Source organism: Manihot esculenta, chromosome 13 (assembly GCF_001659605.2).
Source record: "Manihot esculenta cultivar AM560-2 chromosome 13, M.esculenta_v8, whole genome shotgun sequence".
Classification (NCBI taxonomy): domain Eukaryota; kingdom Viridiplantae; phylum Streptophyta; class Magnoliopsida; order Malpighiales; family Euphorbiaceae; genus Manihot; species Manihot esculenta.
The window spans coordinates 26794899-26813950 of NC_035173.2; the positions used below are offsets into that span (position 1 = coordinate 26794899).

The 19052-nt window shown below is 33.1% G+C and overlaps 1 pseudogene; it reads right to left on the bottom strand.

Moving 5' to 3' along the window:
* Positions 1-10467, bottom strand: part of LOC122721513 — a 66874-nt pseudogene extending 56407 nt beyond the window's left edge.
* Positions 10468-19052: the final 8585 nt, after the last annotated feature.

A 19052-nucleotide genomic window follows, 5' to 3' on the forward strand; every position in this document is an offset into this window, starting at 1 on the left:
CATCCACATCAACAGTAAAAATGCAATGCATCATATTCGTGATTTCTAATATAATACAACCTACATAAACATGGCATTTATGATGCATGGATCATGCTAAACATTTTATTAAATTTAAAACATAGTTCTGTTCCACTCACCTCTGGCTGATGCTCTAAGGACTCTGAAGCAGCTAGCACTGCTGACCTCCTCGGTTCCTCGGGTCCGAACCTACACATGCGGACTCAGATGAGGGACCAAACATACATAAACATAACTCTAAAACATCCCCCAAAAACCCCCAAAAACACCTCAAAATAATCATAGAAAACATGCAAGAAATGGCTGGACAGGGCACTTTCGGCGGCAGGTTCGGCGACCGAAAGTCCCTCCAGAGCCGAAAGTCAGGCAGGTTCGGCGGCACTTTCGGCGGCCGAAACTCCCAGACAGAGACGAAACTCATGCATGTTCGGCGGCACTTTCGGCGGCCGAAACTGCCCTCCAGAGACGAAAGTCCTCTTTCGGGGGCAGGCTTCGGCAGCCGAAGGCTGCCTCCACAAGCGGGTTCGGCGGCCGAAAGTCCATTCCGCGGCCGAACTTGAGTTTCTCCAAAGTGGCAGAAACTCAACTCCAACATGCACAAACGCCTCCCAAACCTTTCAAACATGCATAAACCTGATCTACAACATGCATACTCAAGCAAACAAGCTCCTAGGGGCTTCAAACTATCTTAAACCCCAACTACAACACATCAAGCAATCACACACATCATACATTGCTCAAAAACTTAACATAACCCATAAAACCAACCAAAACCTAAACATGCATTTCTACCCCAGAGATCAACTTAAAACTTGTTTAAAACATACAGTGAGCTCAAGATCGGCCCTTACCTCTTGAAGATCGAGAGGAAAACGACTCTAGCTCGGAGATGGGAGATGTAACGACCCGGAAACCGGTACCCCCTCTGTAACGGCCCGAACCATCACTGGCACTAGGATCCAGATCGGCTTAAGGCCGCCGGGACCCGTAGCAAGCCAACTATACTCTCTGTGTACCTGATAAATCCCATACATGATATAAAGATACTCAACAATCCTGTAAAACTCTGTAAGCTTAACTACTGCGACTCAGATATGTCAATCTGAAATGGCCCTCAGGGCCTATACCAGGGACTACTATCTGCTGTGGGTCAAGGGATTGAAACCCTTTTAATCTGTAATACATTCCACTGGTAACTCATCAAAGCCATACATTAAGCCTAACTCACACATTTCTCATCAAGAAACGTAAAACCACCCTCAAACCTGAGCATGGGTGATTAACACTTGCAGATGAGTCATAGGAGACGTCGCCTAACCCGCTGGAAATGATCTGGAGGCAACACCTGGCCATTTTACCGACGGAGGAGTGCACAATGGCTGGCCAGCTCAACTTCGGCTGCCGAATCGCATGCAAAACCATGCAACATTCGGGGGCCGAACTTGAACTTCGAGGGCCGAACATTGGGCACTTTCGGCGGCCGAACTTTACCTTCGGCGGCCGAACATGGCAAAATGCCTCCTTGGCCCTTTCTCCTCAAAACTCAATCCTTTTCGATGCTAAACCTTGAAAACACTTGAAAACATTTTAGAAAACTTTCTCTTACCCTTCCAGAGACCTCTAACATCCTCGAATTCTACCAGACGATAGGAATTCCGATGTCTGACTCTAGCCGGGTATTACAGGAGAGATTGAGTCTCTTGAACCTCAAAAGCTCCAAAACTTGCTTTATACTCGAAAATCTTCAAAACAATGTGGAAACTTGTGAAAATCTTGAAAGATCTGAAGGAAGAACTCAAAAAATTGGTGAGGGATGGCGGAGAGCTCACTTTGGCCGAAAATGGGGAGAAAAACTCGCCCATTTCGACTAGGGGACCCCTTTATAGGTGGCTGGCCAGGCCACATTCGGGAGCCGAACGTGCCCCCGCATGCATGCCATGTTCGGCGGCCGAACCTGGACTTCCCTCACTCATGGTTTCGGGGTCCTAAGGCACACCCGAAGCGCATGCACGTTCGGCGGCCGAACTTGAGGTTCGGCGGCGGAACCTGGGTCTTCCTCCAAGATTATTTTCATGCAAAAACTCATTTCTTACTTGATTAAAACCATAAATTACATTAAAACATTTTATGAAAACATGACTTTATCCTTATAGAGGTTTCCGACATCCGAGATCCCACCGAACGGTAGGGATTTCGATACCGGAGTCTAGCCGGGTATTACAAAGAAGGAGGAGTTGGTTGTCAAATCTCTTGGAAATCCGACTAATACCAATAATAAATAAGGGATTCCACGATTATAGGTGTAATGAGAATTTGTTGGATTGAGTTCTCTAATGATAACTTCCTATGGAGTCTCGTCCTGTATTGAGAGGACGAGTCTTAACGAAAAGTTGAGAGCTACAACATTCGGGTCTTCTTTTCCGCCGATGGAACCAAATATCATTTAATCAGACTCTTGCTACATGGCTCCATTTTCGAGTGACCGCTCGTGACTTATTTTAGGTGCTTATTGTGTTATATCAATATCTTTATATATTTATTATATCATAATATATAATATAATTATAATAATTTCTCTTTTATTAATATATATATACATATATATTACTTTTTCATCAATTGAATTTTTTATTCTAAATAGAGTTACACTGTATTTTTTAGAAATTATAATTTTTAATTAAATAAAATATATTTTAAATATTTTTTATTGAAAATTAATATATTTATAATAATATATAAAAAAATCAAATATTTTAATGATATAAAAACTTGCAATTTAGCTTGAATAGAACTAATTATACTAAATATAAGAAAGTTAATTGGTTAATAGTTAACTTTATTTTTAATATTAAATTAAATATTATTAGATATACTTTTTTAGAATTAATTATTATTTTATGAAAGAATGCAAATTATAATAAGTGTTTTGGTACCATATAAAATATTGTTGTGTTCAAAAAGGATAACATAAATTTGATATTTAGATAAAACTTTATAAAGGCAGCTAAGGAAGGATACTAGATCAAAATTAAAAAAAAAAAAGTAAAAAGTATATTAAAATACTTCTTCAATTTTATGTAGTTGTAGAAATAAATGAATAAATAAAACTATTTAAAAATAACTTTTTTAAGATAAATAAATTCATAAATTAATCAATAGAAAGTCATTACAAATATTTATAGAAAGACATTCTAAATTATAAAATTAATAGAATGAAAAGGGTTATACAATTACTTAAAAAATAATTATTGCTAAGTATTCTTCTTTTATTTAATATAACATTTTCCCATTTCCCATGGAACCTCTACACAATTAAATAATTTTATTTTATATGGATTAAAAATTAATAATAAGTTGTTGGTACAATAGAAAATACCATTATGTTGAAAGAGGATGACTCAGATTCAACTTTATAGAGATGTCTAAGAAAGAACACCAATCATGACAAAAAAAAAAACAAAGTGAAAAAGAAAATATTTCTTCTATTTTATGAAAATATATTTATTTGTTAATTTTATTAGTTATAAAAATAATTATATAAATAAAATGATGAATGGAAACTAATTAAAAACTAAAAAAAACTATTATTTTAATTGTATTTTTTTTGAGGTTATTATATATATATATATATATATATATATATATAAATAAATGTGACTGACTTTTTTTTTTCAAAGAATTGAATTTTATTAGTTATAAAAATAATTAAATAAATAAAATGGTGAATGGAAAATATATTTAAAAATTAAAAAAAATTTATTACTAATTATATGTTTTAAGGTTATTTTTAGGTTATTTTTTAGAATATATATGTTATAGATGTGATTGCTTTTTTTTTTTATATAATTTTTTTCGGAGAATTGAATTTGAGTTTTCTCTTTAAAATGACTAAAAAATGACTTTTTTATTTTTACATTCACTAAAAAGGATAGCAAATCGAAATAAAGAGGGAGTAGAAAAGAAAAATACTTTGTTAACTTTATGAAAATATATTTATTTGTTATTAAAATATATTAATGATTTTTTATAATTTAAAATATATATGTTAAAATGCGAATAAAGAGAATTTTTTAAATTATTTCTAAATAAAATGATGAATGGAAAATATATTTGTTAACTTTATGAAAATATATTTATTTGTTATTAATGATAAATAAATAATATATAAATAAATAAATAAATAATAAAAATTAAATTTAACTATAAAATTTATTTAACGATCGAGTATAAATAGATTTAAATGGTTAATTTAAAATATATTAATGATTTTTTATAATTTAAAATATATATGTTAAAATGCGAATAAAGAGAATTTTTTAGATTATTTTTAAATAAAATGATGAATGGAAAATATATTTAAAAATTAAATAAAAATTATGAAATAGAGAATATTATATTAATTCTTTAATTTTTATATCAATAAATGCGCAACGATTAAAACATGTTGATTTATTTTCATGTTCACAATATGACATCATCATGTTAAAATCACTATTATCTTAAAATTTTTTTGAAATTAATTATTAATAATAGCTTACATGAATTAATATAATTATTACTAATTAATGGCGAATGATGAAATACAATACAATTCATCAATATATAATAGTTTAGTTGATTTTTGTTTACCTTTAAAATGTAAATAAGTGTGAAATTTCAAAATCAAGCTTTTTTTTTTATCTATTTATTTCGTAATATTAATTTTTATGGTGAAAATAGAAAATATTACTGTCCATAGTGTAACATAAGTTAATTTTAAAAAATTAAATATTTATATGATAATTTTATTTAAATATTTTAATTTTAATAAAATAATCAAAAATCAGGTTTATACAATTTTTATACTAATTTGATTAAAATTCAGGGACTATGTTCTTGATAATATATGTCATTAAGAGCTTTTTTTTATTTATTTTAAACGTGGATTTTATTTGACATATAAATAAATTGAAATTAATTTTAAAAAACTAAATATTTACGTATTTTCGTGATTTTATCAAAACTTTAAAATTTAATTTAAAATTAAAATATTTACATAAATTTTATCTAAATTTAAAATCAAATTTGAGGAGAATATTTTTTTCTTATGTAATATATGATATATGACTTTTTTAATTTTATATTAATTATTAAAATTAAAATATTTAAATAAAATTACTAAAATACATAAAAGTTTTATTTTTATTAAGATTAATTATCCATTATATTCGAATTTTATATCCCATATATATATATATATATATATATATAATCAGAGTTACATTTGACATATAAAAGTCAATTCTTTTAACTTTTTTTTTTTTCTGAAATCAAGTTATTCTTTAATTATTTTTTTTTCATTTAAGTCATTTTAAGTGGAGTATTTTTTTTATATGATTTCATATATAAAAATACTTGATTTAAAAAAAACATATATATAGCTTAGATGTATTCATATGAAAAATGACTTAGTTTAAAAAAATACTTTATTTAAAAAAAAAAACCTTCAAAAATGACTTTTGAATTACGTAGTCAAATGCAACTCTAATTGCATCGTACTTATCCTTTGCAATGATTTGTGAGCTGCATGAAATATAAACTAATAATTATTTTACACATTTTTTCTTAATCTAGCTTTGGTATGCTACTAGCCCCTCTCTCTTATCTCTAGGGTGAACATATTAAAATCATAAGGAAAGTGATAAAATACCAAGTATATAGACAAAGAATTTAAGAATAACCATTAAAAAAAAAAACACTTTCTTCCCACGTTTTTATCAATTAATTTCGGTTATGTTAATGAGGTTTCTATATAAATTTAATTTGTATTGTAACACTTAATAATCTAATAGTTGATAGTTGAAAAAGATTATAATTAATAATTGGTAACTGATTCTTCCTGATGTATATTAGATTTTTAATAAATTTATATATATAAGATTTTTAATAAATTATCATTATTAATGATGTCGCTGAGATTAGTTTGATGATGTGACTGGAATGGAACTAGATTGCAATCGGCTAAACCCTGCAAGAGAGAGAAGGTGAGGCAATGCTGAAATTAGTGTTTTGAAGAACAAAGAGAATGCAATGGACTACTTAGACCTTGCGTAGTATTAGCGATAACGTATATTTATCATTGTGATCATTCCCCTTTTATACTATAAAAAAATGGAGATAATTATAGCATTTCTTGAGAATGCAGCGATGATGTGTCCAGCTACTCGATAATGGACTTTGCCAACTAATGGGTTGGTGATCATGCGATCACAGGCAAAATGGGAATGTGCCTGGTAATGGTAACCCTATGCTAAGACTCAGCCTATCAGAAGAGAGCGAGCATTGACGATAGTAAGTGTACAGGTCTTCCTTTCCCATAGCGGGACAACGTCTCTCACTAGTCAGATCCTTCTGGCGTGGCCCCTATTTTATGGTGACAACTCATAGGTTACTTTAGGCGGATGTTATGTAACATCAGAGGTCTCCTACTGGTCTTCAACTCTGTAGGTCCGAAGGTGACCGTTTGCCTTTCCAGTTTAGGACATGTGCGTGTTCTCGGTTGTATCATCATGGTCTTCGAAAAGCAACTGAAGTCAGGTCTTTTTGAAAATGCAAGCACACTGCTTAGCTCTATGCACTAGCTGAGGACTGCAACCAACCCGACTATAATGGGTTTTCTGCATCATGACCCTTAGGAGGGTTGAATTGTGCGAGATTGATTTCGAGGGAAAGGCCAGAAAGATAGTTGGAGAGACAGCTCTTCTCATAGCCTTCAGATGGCTCCCTCCCATAGGATGAGAAAGATTTTGAGGATTTTGATGTAATAGAGACTTTTGATGTAACAGAAACTTTATTCAAGTCCCTTTTTTTAACTCCTTATAATCTTTTATAATGAAAATATATGTTTCATATACTTTTGTGTGCTTCCTTTATTGCCACCATTTTTGCTAAACGAAGGGAGCTAAAGCGTATCTTCTTTAATGCTTGTTTAGTCACAAAATAGTTAAAAAAAAAATAGGATTAATACCTGGGCCTATGGCCCGGCGAATCGCCATCCTTTCATTGTAAAACACCTTGGGGGGATTTGTTACAAATGATCTTTCACCCGATCTATTTCTTTGTTTGACGGCTTCATCCTTTGTCTTTGCGGGGTTGGTATATCTACCTTTTCGGCTGTCTGGCACAGATGAATTGATTACTGGGGCCAACGCTCAAATTCATAGTCCGGCAAGAGTCGCTGATGTGGAACCCAAGATCAACATGTGATAAAAAATCTCATCACACAACTTGATAAAAAAACAAAGCAAAGATATCTTCCAAAAGGTTGCTCTACTACATCCCTAACCAACGAATGTGATTAGAAACATAGATAATGGAGCAAAGGTTGCTCTACTACACCCCTAACCAACGAATGTAATTAGAAGCGTAGATAATCAAGTGAAGGTTGCTCTACTACACTCCTAACCAACCAGTGTGATTAGAAATATAGATAATCAAGCGATTTCATCTTCGAGAACGCCGAAAAAAATTCTTGATAAGTTAACTAAACATAGAGGAGATCCACATTAGAATGCCACAAGGTTAAACTTTGATAAGTTGCTAAATAATGGAGAAGAACCAAATATTGTTCATAATATCATCTTTTATTCATTGGCTAATTGTGACTGCCACCTTATAGGTGTTTTTATACCCTTCAAACCCTAATTCTATTGTAGGAAGGTATAATTATAATATAGGAAGAGTATCTAGTCAAATAGTCGAACCTCAATTACATTAAAATCATTTTCCTAAATTATCTTGGAGAAATCTCTTTCCTAAATGGGCTACATGAATTTGGCTTCTAATATAGACCAAATTAATTTAAAATAAATTTCACAAAATTCTAAAATATCAAACTAATAAAATTGGCCTAAATGCAATTTGGCCATACATGCATTATGCGATCTAAAATTGTGTTGTGCGTCCAGATGTATTGAAGAGAGTGTGCCTTGTTTCCTTATTCTGCCATACTTTCCAAATATAGTTCTCATCTTGTAACCCTTGAATTAAGCGATTGTAACTTGATTTGTCATGATTTGGAGTTTTCCATTTTAAATCTTTGAAACATCGTATTATTTCCTTGCTCGTATCAATCGTCTTATGGCCTGACCTGGCGAAAACTACCTTATGGCTTGACCTCGTGAAAATTGCCTTGTGGTCTTATTTAGTTGGACCAACGCCCGAATGGCCTGAAGAAAATTACCTTATAACCTGGCCTGACCTGGCGAAAATTGCCTTATGGCCTTACTTAGTGAGACAAATGCCCGACTGGCCTGGAGAAAATTGCGTTATGGCCTGACCTGGCAGAAACTGCCTTGGTGTAGCCTAGCAGAAACTGTCTTATGGCCTAGCCTGACAGAAATTTTCTTATAGCCTTGCTTAGTAGGACTAACGCCCGAATGGCCTGGCTAAAAATACCTTATGGTCTTGCCTAGTGGCACCAACACCTAAATGGCCTGGCGAAAATTGCCTTATGGCCTGGCCTGGCCTGGCAAAAATTGCCTTATAGCCTTGCTTAGTAGGACCAACGCCTGAATGGTCTGGCGAAAATTGCCTCATAGCCTTTTTTAGTGGGACCAAAAATTGCCTTATAACCTGACTTGGTGAAAATTGCCTTATGGCCTTGCCTAGTGAGACCAACGCCCGAATGGCCTGGTGAAAACTGCCTTATAGTTTGGCCTAGCGAAAATTGTCCTATGGCCTTGCTTAGTGGGACCAACGCTCGAATGACATTGTGAAAATTGTCTCATGGACTTACTTAGTGGGACCAATGCCCGAATGGCCTGGCAAAAATTGTCTTATGGCCTAGCCTGGTGAAAATTGCCTTATGGTCTTGCTTAGTGGGACCAACACCCGAATGGCTTGGTGAAAATTGCCTCATGGCCTTGTTTTGTAGGACTAATACTCGAATAGCCTAGCGAAAACTACCTTATGGCTTGGCTTGACATAAATTGCCTTGTGGCCTTGCTTAGTTGGACCAACGCCCGTATGTCCAGGCGAAAACTGCCTTATAGTCTGGTTTAGCCTTTCTACAAGGGAGGCACTCCCCTCGTTCCTTATTACTGAAGAATACCTCATGTGAAAGATACCTTACTAATTTGTTATTGATAAAACTTTCTCAGATTACAGATATTCTAGGAATGCAAAATGATTTGACCATTTAATTTGGTCAGCTTATATGACCCTGGGCAAATAACCTTCGAGACCATGAACGGTCCTTTCCAATTCTTGTCCAACTTACTAGACCTGGCATTGCTACCCACTACATCTATTCTTTTAAGTACTAGATCCTCTACATTGAAGGCACATGGTCTAACCTTACTGTTGAAAATTCGGGACATCTTGTTTCTATAAATTGCCATTCTGATTGCGGCCTTTTTATGCAGGAATTCTGCTTGGTCCAAATTGAAGTACATTTCGTCGGGATTCCCTGATATCTTAGGGTATTGTATCCTGAAGCTGCCTACTTGAATTTCCACGGGAATGACTGCCTCGACCCTGTATACAAGAGAAAAAAAGGCATTTCTCCTATAGCTGTCCTAGGGGTGGTTCTGTATGCCCATAGTATGAGAGTAACTCTTCGGGCCAGTTGCCCTCAGCTTGGTCGAGTCTTTTCTTTAGACCCCGTAGGATGGTCCTGTTATTCACCTTTGTCATACATATGATCTAGGGATGATAGGCTGAGCTAAACCTTAAGTCAATTTCCCATTTCTTGCAGAAGTTTTTGAACCTAGAGCTTGTAAACTGAGTTTCATTATCGGTAATTACTATCTTTGATATTCTGAATCTAGTGAATATGTTTTTACTGATGAAGAAAATCGCTTGTTGGGTGGTGATGGACTGTACTGCCTCAACCTTTGCTCACTTGCTGAAATAATCTACTGCCACGATTATAAATTTTCTTGACCCAGTTGCCTTAGGGAACGGGCTAAGAATGTCTATCCCCCACTGAAAGAAAGGCCAGGGACTTCCAATAGCCACTTGCATTTCTCCTGGGGTCCTTGGGATGTTTGCATGTAATTGGCATCTTTGAAATCTCTAGACAAGCTGCATCGCGTCTTTCATTATCATCAGAGAGTAATACCCTTGTCTAAATACTTTTCGAGCAATTATTCGAGCTCTTTCGTGGCTCCCGCAATCACCTTCATAGATATCCCTTAAGATTTCCTATCTTTCCTCCTCAGTAACACACCGCAATCATGGATGTTTTGAAGACCTCCTGTACAACCAGCCATTAATTAGTGCGTATTTAGAAGACTTCCTTATTACCTGTTTGGCTGATAATTCATTGGCTGGAAGATCATCTTCTGTCAAGAATTTGTATACTAGCGTTATCCATGATTCTCCTTCTTCTATAGGAAAGGACTCTTCTACTGCTGTTGCCATCTTGGCTAAAAGATATGACTCTTCGTTATTGCCTTTGGCCATCTAGAAAAGTTCGCAGTTACCTTATCCGTCTTTAATCCTGACCATCAGGGACCGAACCTTCTCCTCGTATTTGATAAAGTTCGGTTCTCAAACTCTGAATTGTCCCTGTCATTGATTAACAACCAATTGCGAATCAATAAAAATAATGGATTTTTGTATACCTAATTCCTTGATGATTCTTAGGGCCATTATTACAACCTCGTATTCGGCTATATTGTTAGTGGCATTGAAAGCGAGTTTGGCCGCATATTGAAGCTTTATCCTTGTCTGAGATTGCAACGGGATCCCGATTCCTGAACCCCCGGCTCCACAAGCTCCATCTGCCCAGACCTTTCATTCCTCTGTGTTCTCCTTTAAGGAACTTGAAGGTTCTAACGACGGAGTCATCTCTGTAACAAAGTCGGCTAGCACTTGGGCTTTCATGGCCTTCCTTGGGACATACCTGATATTGTAAGCCGACCCCAGGTAGATAACCACCCTGACAACTCCGGCCTGTGTAGAACTTTTCGCAGAGCATAATCTGTTTTGACTTCTATGGTATATGACTCAAAGTATGGTCGCAGTTTTGTGGTTGACATTAGAACTGCGAATGCCAATTTTTTGAGAGGAGGATAGTTCAACTCTGCCCCCTTCAACATTTGGCTGGCATAGTATACTGGGCTTTGCTCCCCATTGTTTCCATGAATAAGTACTGAGCAAACTGTTTCTTTTGTCACAGACTAGTATAGAAAAAAAAAACTTCACCTTCAATGAGCGGGCTTAACAGCGGAGGGAATAATAAGAAGGTTTTTAAACTTTTAAATGCCTCTGCACACTCTTTTTCCATTCAAACTTGCCTTTGCCTTTCAAGGCTTTGAAGAGCAGGAGGAAACTTCTGGTTGAGCATGATATGAAACGACCCAGGGCAATGACCCGCCCATTCAGCCTTTGGATCTCATAATAGTTTTGGGTGCTTCTATGTTTTGTATGGCACTGATCTTTTCAGGGTTCGCCTCTATAACTTTTTTTTGAGATTATATATCTCAGAAACTTCCCAGATTTTACTCTGAATGTATACTTTTCAGGGTTCAACTTTATGCCCGCCTTGTCCAAGACGCCAAAAACTTTTCGGATATCTTCTGGATGGTCTTCCAAGGATCGAATCTTTACCACCATATCATCCACGTACACCTCCACTGTTGATCCCATCATTTCCTTGAAGATTTCTAACACCAGCCTTTGGTATGTCGCTCCTGCATTTTCAATCCAAAAGGCATTACTTTGTAGTAATAAACTCCTTCATCTGTTATGAACACGGTTTTTTCTGCATCCTCGGTATCCATCATGATTTAGTGCTACCCTGAAATAGTATCAAGGAAGGAGACCACTGCATGTCCTAAGGTCGAGTCCACTAATTTGTCAATAGATGGTAATGGGTAGTGATCTTTCTGCATGCCTTATTTAAGTCAATAAAGTCCATGCACATCCTCCAATTTCTGTTAGCTTTCTTCACTAGGACCGCATTGGCAATCCATATGGAATATTGGACTTCCTTTGTCAACTTTACTCTTAGAAGTTTACCATCCTCTTCTTTGATCACCTGCTGCCTCTCTAGTGCGAACTTCCTCTTCTTTTATTGGATTAGTTTGACGGTCTTATCAATGGATAACTTATGGGTAATGAGAGCTAGGTTTACCTATATTATATCTTTTAGAGACCAAGCAAAAGTAGTTACTCGGCTCTTCAGCAACTCTATTAATCGAATCTTCATTTCTCCGATTAATGCAGTGCCAAACTGCACCTTTTGCTCCTTCCCCACTCGGACCTCCTCTACCGGATCCATGGGTTCTGACTATATGTGAGATTCTGACTTTTTCAACAAATCGATGGGCATGGTTGCTTTTTTGAAACTTTTTTCAGAGTGTCCGTAATTTTCTTTGGCTGATCTTAAACTGCCTTGAACTACTGCTATTCTCTTGGGGGCTAAAAGCTTAAACACATAACACTCATATTAATAATGATACCATGGCAGTTTAAGACCGGACAATTGAGTATCATGTTGTATGCAAATGGGATATCTACTACTGCAAACTTTGCATACAACTCTCACCTATACTTTTCATCCCCGAGTACTGGGAGAAGGTTAATCATGCCTAGTACTGCCACAGTCTTATCTCCTAACCCTACCAGGGGGTAGGAGACTCTGATAAGGCTGTTTTCATCCAAGCCTAACTTGTTAAAAGTATCTAAGATAGGAAAGTTAATATATCTACCTGTATCCACTAGTACTCTCCTTATCTCATATCGATTTAGGAGGATTCTAAAGACCAACATGTCATTTTAGAAGAATTTGATCGCCTTGTCTGTGGAGCCAAACCTTACCTCTTGCCTGGTCCATGGTTCTTGATGGACAGATAGGACATCCTCTGCTATCCGCTTATTTTTTTCTTTACCCTTGTCAGGTCCTCCGGTGATGACATATACAATTTCGGCCATTTTCAAGAACAAAGAAGAAAAGTTCATTCTTTAAAGAGGAAAAAGAATAAGAGTCTGGCTTAAACTCAAATGATCAGAGAGAATCCAATGGGTTTTCCGGCAATGAAATCAAATGATGTCACTGAGATTAGTTTGATGATGTGGACAGAATAGAACTAAGCTGAATCAGCTAGAACTTGCAAGAGAGAAAACGTGAGGCAGTGGCGGGTGTCCACAGCAGCCACTCCGATGCTCAAGTCAGTGTTTTGAAGAAGAAAGAAAATGCAATGGATTAGTTAGAGTTTGTGTAGTATTAGAGATATCATACCTTTACTTTTACGATCGTTTCTTTTTTATATGATAAGAAAATGAAAATAAATATAGCATTTTCTGAGAATACGGCAATGATGTGGCCGGCTGCTCGATCATGGACATCGTCAGCTAATGGATTGATGATTCTGCGATCATAGGCGAAATGGAAATGTGCCTGATAACAATAATTCTGTGTCAAGACTCAGCCTATTAAAAGAGGGCGAGTCTTGATGATAACAATAATTCTGTGTCAAGACTCGGCCTATTAAAAGAGGGCTAGTCTTGATGATAGTTTAGGTGTTAAAGTGTTCAGATCTCCCTTCTCTATAGCGGGACAACGTCTCCTACTGATCAAATCTTATCACATGGCCCCTGTAATTTGTGATAACAACTCATAGTTTACTTTAGGTAAATGTAATATCAATTAATATATAAAACAGTTAATATATAAAATGAATAGAATATGTATTAGTTTTTTTAAAATGAAATATATAAAATTATTAATTTATTAAATAATATATATGATAATTAAAATAAATTCTTTATGAATATAATATTGTTTATCCTATAAAATGAGTATTATGATTAATTTAATTATTGTTTTAATATTTTTATATTTATCTAGTATGTTTTATAAAATTAAATAATTTATTGACTCAAAAATTTTAATTTAAAAGAAAAAACTTTTATAATTAATAAAATTAAAAAAATAATATAGTTTAAATAATAAAAATTATTAAAAAATAAAAAATAAATTTAATTATAAAGCTGATAGAAAGTGCAACTAATAGACATTCTATTAGTGCACTCCGACACTTAACCTGATGGAAAGTGCATCCTTATAGTCTTGAGAGGTCTAAGGTTCGACTCCCCCAACCCCCTATTTAAAAAAAAGACATTCTATTAGTTGTATATCAGCTACTCGCTGATTCTAAAAATTTACTAAATACCTAAGTTCAATTATTCCGATATCTATATAACCTATCAGTTAAATTCATTAAATGAACCAAGTACTCCAAGCAAATAATATATTTAAATTAAGACTACGTTTGTTTTATAGAAAAATATTTTTTATATTTTCTAATGTTTAGAACATTTAAAAAATTTAATCAATAAAAAATATTTTTTTAATTAAAAAGAAAAAATAATTTTTTTAAAGAAAATAATTTCCCTTAAAAAAAATTATTTTTCACACTTTAAAATTTTTATTAAAACCTCTCTATATAAATTTATCACACCTTAAAATTTTTATTAAAACCTCTCTATATAAATTTATTAATAAATTTTATTTTTTTAAATTAAAATTAAATAATAAAAAAATAAGTTATCTCATTAAAAAAAATATTTTCTAAATACAAATTATTTTTCATAAATAAATGGAGGCTTAGTATAAAAATTTTTGTCATACAATTCAAAGCTGAGAGCTACAATTTAAAGTTGAGGATACTTGTCACTTATTTAAATTGAGGAACGATAAATGCAATTTATCTTGAGTTAACTTTTTTTTTTTTTCTTTGTATCATGTAAGCTAATTGCATTTAAAATCCTTTGGACTAACAGAAGATATAAGCCTAACATTAGAAGTTCAAAACCCAACAGCCATTGCTTGCACAAGTCTACAAACGCAGTCCACAATCGAGATGTAACCCTGTCCAACACAAGTCGCTGCTATCATTCCCTGGAATCGCCACCCAACTTCACCATTGACATAGCCGAAAAAGAAGAGGACTACTGCATGCTTAGTAAATGATATGCAAACAAAACAAACAATATGCACAAAGCCAAATAGGACCAAACGGATAGAAAATTACAAAAGCAAGAATAGACAGAGCTCATCCCACCAAATCAAATCTCAAAGTAGAGCATCTCCAACTGAACAAACTGCTATCACGATAGAGACTTGAATCGCCGATAAAACAAACACCATTCAAAAGGAGGCGACGTGATAGAGCTTTCAGCTTCTCTAAAGTCCACGGGAACGGTAATCGCCAAACACATCGGTGCGATCTTAGATTGTCGACTAAGATCGTCGATGTCGACATGCAATAATCTTCCCTTAAAGCAGAAAATGAAGACCACCAATATAGGGACAAGACCTGGAAAATGAAGCCTCCTCACCACTAGTCATTAACCAAAACCAACCCACACCCAACTACAAACAAAACCTCAAACAACCGAAACAAAAACTTTAAACGATAAAAAAAAATTGTAACGACTCAGAAATTGGACAGCTATCAGCATTATGATTCAGATCAACTTAAGGTCGTCAGAGCTTGTAGCAAGTCTACTGTACATTTTGTTACATCTGATATAATCCCAAATATAATTTAAAAATGTACATAAATATTTTCATAACATAAACCAAGACTCGACATATATATACATACATATCTAAAAACATAAACCTATACTAGAGGCCTCATCAAATACTTCAGTATGACCATCAAATAAACCAAAGTTTGGTTCAAACATAGGTTGAACTTAAAACTTTTATATATAAAGATCATTAGCAAAAGGATCATAAAAGAAAAAAAATTTGAGCAAAACACAACTTTAAATCACAATACATTACATGTCCACAGTTATACTATTACATAAGAGTTATACCAAAGAATATTACTGACTTTCCGAGATAACTCTAGTCCTATAAACTTAAGATTAGGGGAAAATGATAAGCTACTAGAGCCTAGTGAGCAGAAATATAATCATAAAACAGTTTAATAAAACATATGATCATATGAATGCATCATAAAACAAACAATTTATATCAAGATGGACTTGTCACCGGTAACTCTTCATAATTTCAATAGTGCCCAGCCCACAATGGGTGCTCCTCAAGACTTCCTCTTAAACATAACATAACATATCCATAGTGTTAAGGGCATAGAATGGGCATCCTGATCTTTCTCTTATATAGTGCTAAAGACGTAGAATGGGTCTCAGACCTAGACTTTCGTATCTGTCATACATATCATAACATGCTCAAGGGCTAGTGGTCATCCAACATCCATCTATAATTATAAAGAATTATACAATATATCATATTCGTGAATTCTAATGTAAAATAATCTATTCATATACATATAACATTGGTGATGTATGAGCATACTTAAAACATTTAATTTCTTTTAAAATAATAGTTTAGTTTAGTTCTACTAATCTATGGCTGACGCAAGCCTAACTCTTTAGCAGTTATCTTACTGCCGGCTTCTACGGTCTCTCAAGTCCGATCCTACACAGATAGACTTAAATAAAAGATCAAATATAATTTTTACAATTCTTAAAACTATCCCAAGAAATCCCTAAAAGCATATAAGAAAGCTTGTTGAAAATGGGTTGAAAACGGCTGGACAAGGGACTTTTGGCAGCAAGTTTGGCGAGCTAAAATCCCCTTACAGATTCGAAAGTCAAACTTTCGGAGGCAAGTTAGACTGCCTAAAGGGTAGCCTTCACAGGTAGGTTCGGCGGCCGAATCTGAGTTCTTATGCTAGAGAACCCGATTCTGCCTTCTGTCAATAGCCCCTAAAACGCAACCAAAACCACATGCAACAGCTAAAAACCATATATTTGCAACTCATAACACAAAGGATTACTCAAAACTAACCTAAACTTCAAGATGCATTAAAATTAAGGAGATATAATTTTTCTCTTTAAATAGCCTATAAACCAAAGCTTTAAACTTAAAACCAATCACATGACTCGCATGTAAGGGCAATTATTACATACAATTTAAAAGTATAAATGGACCAAAATTAGAGTCTAACTTGAATAAGTTTTTTCTAACAACGAGGAGGAAGGAGGAGATTTTTGAAAAAAAAAAAAACCTTGAGCTTGAAAGAGAAAATCCCAACATGTTCGCTCTCTTACTTCTCTTTGTTTTTCCCTTCTCTCTCTTCTTTATAGTTTTTATCTTGAGTTTATATGTAAATACATTATAATAAGTGTTAAAAATTAGTGGTACTGAAATTAAAATTTATTAAATATTAATTTTATAATATAAATAAATTTTAATTTTATAATATAAATTAAAGTTGAGTTACATTACTGATACAACGGTTGAAATTATTCATATTTTTATTTTTATTTTATTATATTATTGTAAATTAGAAAAATAGTTAATACAGCTAAAATGATATATTTTCTTATTTTTTTTATAATGTACTCTGTAATACTGATCCACTAAAAATTAAACAATTCGTATTATGAAATTATCATTAAAGTCAATAAACTCTAATTTTTAGATAAAAAAAGCATTTTTAAGTATTATTTTAAATAATAAAAAATGTCAAATTAGAATTTAAACTCTATAATATTTTTAATAAATATAATGAAAAATTATTTTCTTAATAATAACTTTAATAATAATACAACCAAACTTTATATATATATTACAAAGATATAAATAATAAAAAAAATAAAATATGAAATAGGATATTATTCAAATAAAACAAATGAGAGTTATTTTTGTTTATTATTTATAAATTAAATTTACTGAAAGTGTTTTTAATCTTTTTTTTTTCAATATATGAATTCGATGTTAAAGATTACAAATTTAAAATAAAGTCAAACGTAAAATTTAATTTTAATATACAAACATTAATTTAAAAAGTACACTACTATAAGTATTTAAAATTTTGCAATATATAGACAAATTTTATTTTTAATGTATATATAAATTATTTTTATAATATTTATTTTATAATTATAAATAGATTATTATTATGAAATTTATATTAATATAAACAATTGATAATTAATAAATAATAAAAAGAATAATATAATTTAAATAAAATATAAAATCTTATTTTGTGATCGATTAATGATCAAAAGTTTTAAAATTAAAATTGAAAAAAATTTTAAAATTAAAACCGATTAAAAATATAGCTGATAATTGCTTTTTTTTTAAATTATTAAAAATAAAAATTAACTGTTTAAAAGCTATCAGATAAAAAAAAAAAATCTTATTTAAAGTTAGAGCAAGGATCGTATATTCTGCCTATAGATGAAGACAATGCTGAGTGGTTCTCAATTGCGTGTGTTGAAAAGGATGTTTTGTAATATTCACCACATTTGGGGAATCATTAACAATTATTCTTGTAACGTTGTTCCACCTAACTAGCTACCAATACGCCGCGTGATGCATTCATTTCCCCTGTAATATTTCGATTTAAGTGCCTTCAAAAAGTTAATATATATCCCATGTTTTTAACATCATATATTATTTTAATTAATTTAATCTAATTTAGTTTAATGATTATTATTATATTAATCTCTCAATCAATTTAAATTTAAATTTCATTTATTTATATATTATATTAAAAAAGTAATTTTTTTGGCTTTTTGCTGAATTAGGGGTGAAAAATTTTTTATTTGGGGATTTAAGGTGTGGCAGCCGAAAAGAGCGCATGGCGCCTGTATTACAGGCGCTAGGCCCTAGCGCCTTTTAAAAAACCGTCAGGTGAAGTCCTGGCGCCTCTTAAAGAGGCGACAAGAGTGGTCTGGCGCCTCTTTGAGAGGCACCACACATGTCTTGGCGCCTCTTAAAGAGGCACCAGCCTCTCTGCCTCACCCTATAAACACCCCCACATTCCACTAATTTTCACACTTCTCACTTCTTTCTTTCCTTCCTCCTTCTCTTAAAAAAAAAAAAATCAATTCAAAATTTTAGATGACTTATGGCACACATTTACGTTGTTCCAAAAGTTTTACGAGGTAAGTTAGCTAAAAATAGAGTGAAAAAAATGTGAAAAGAAATCTATGAATTAAGAATGGATTGTTGGAGTAATTTTTTCCGACACATTTTATGGCTTAATTATTAT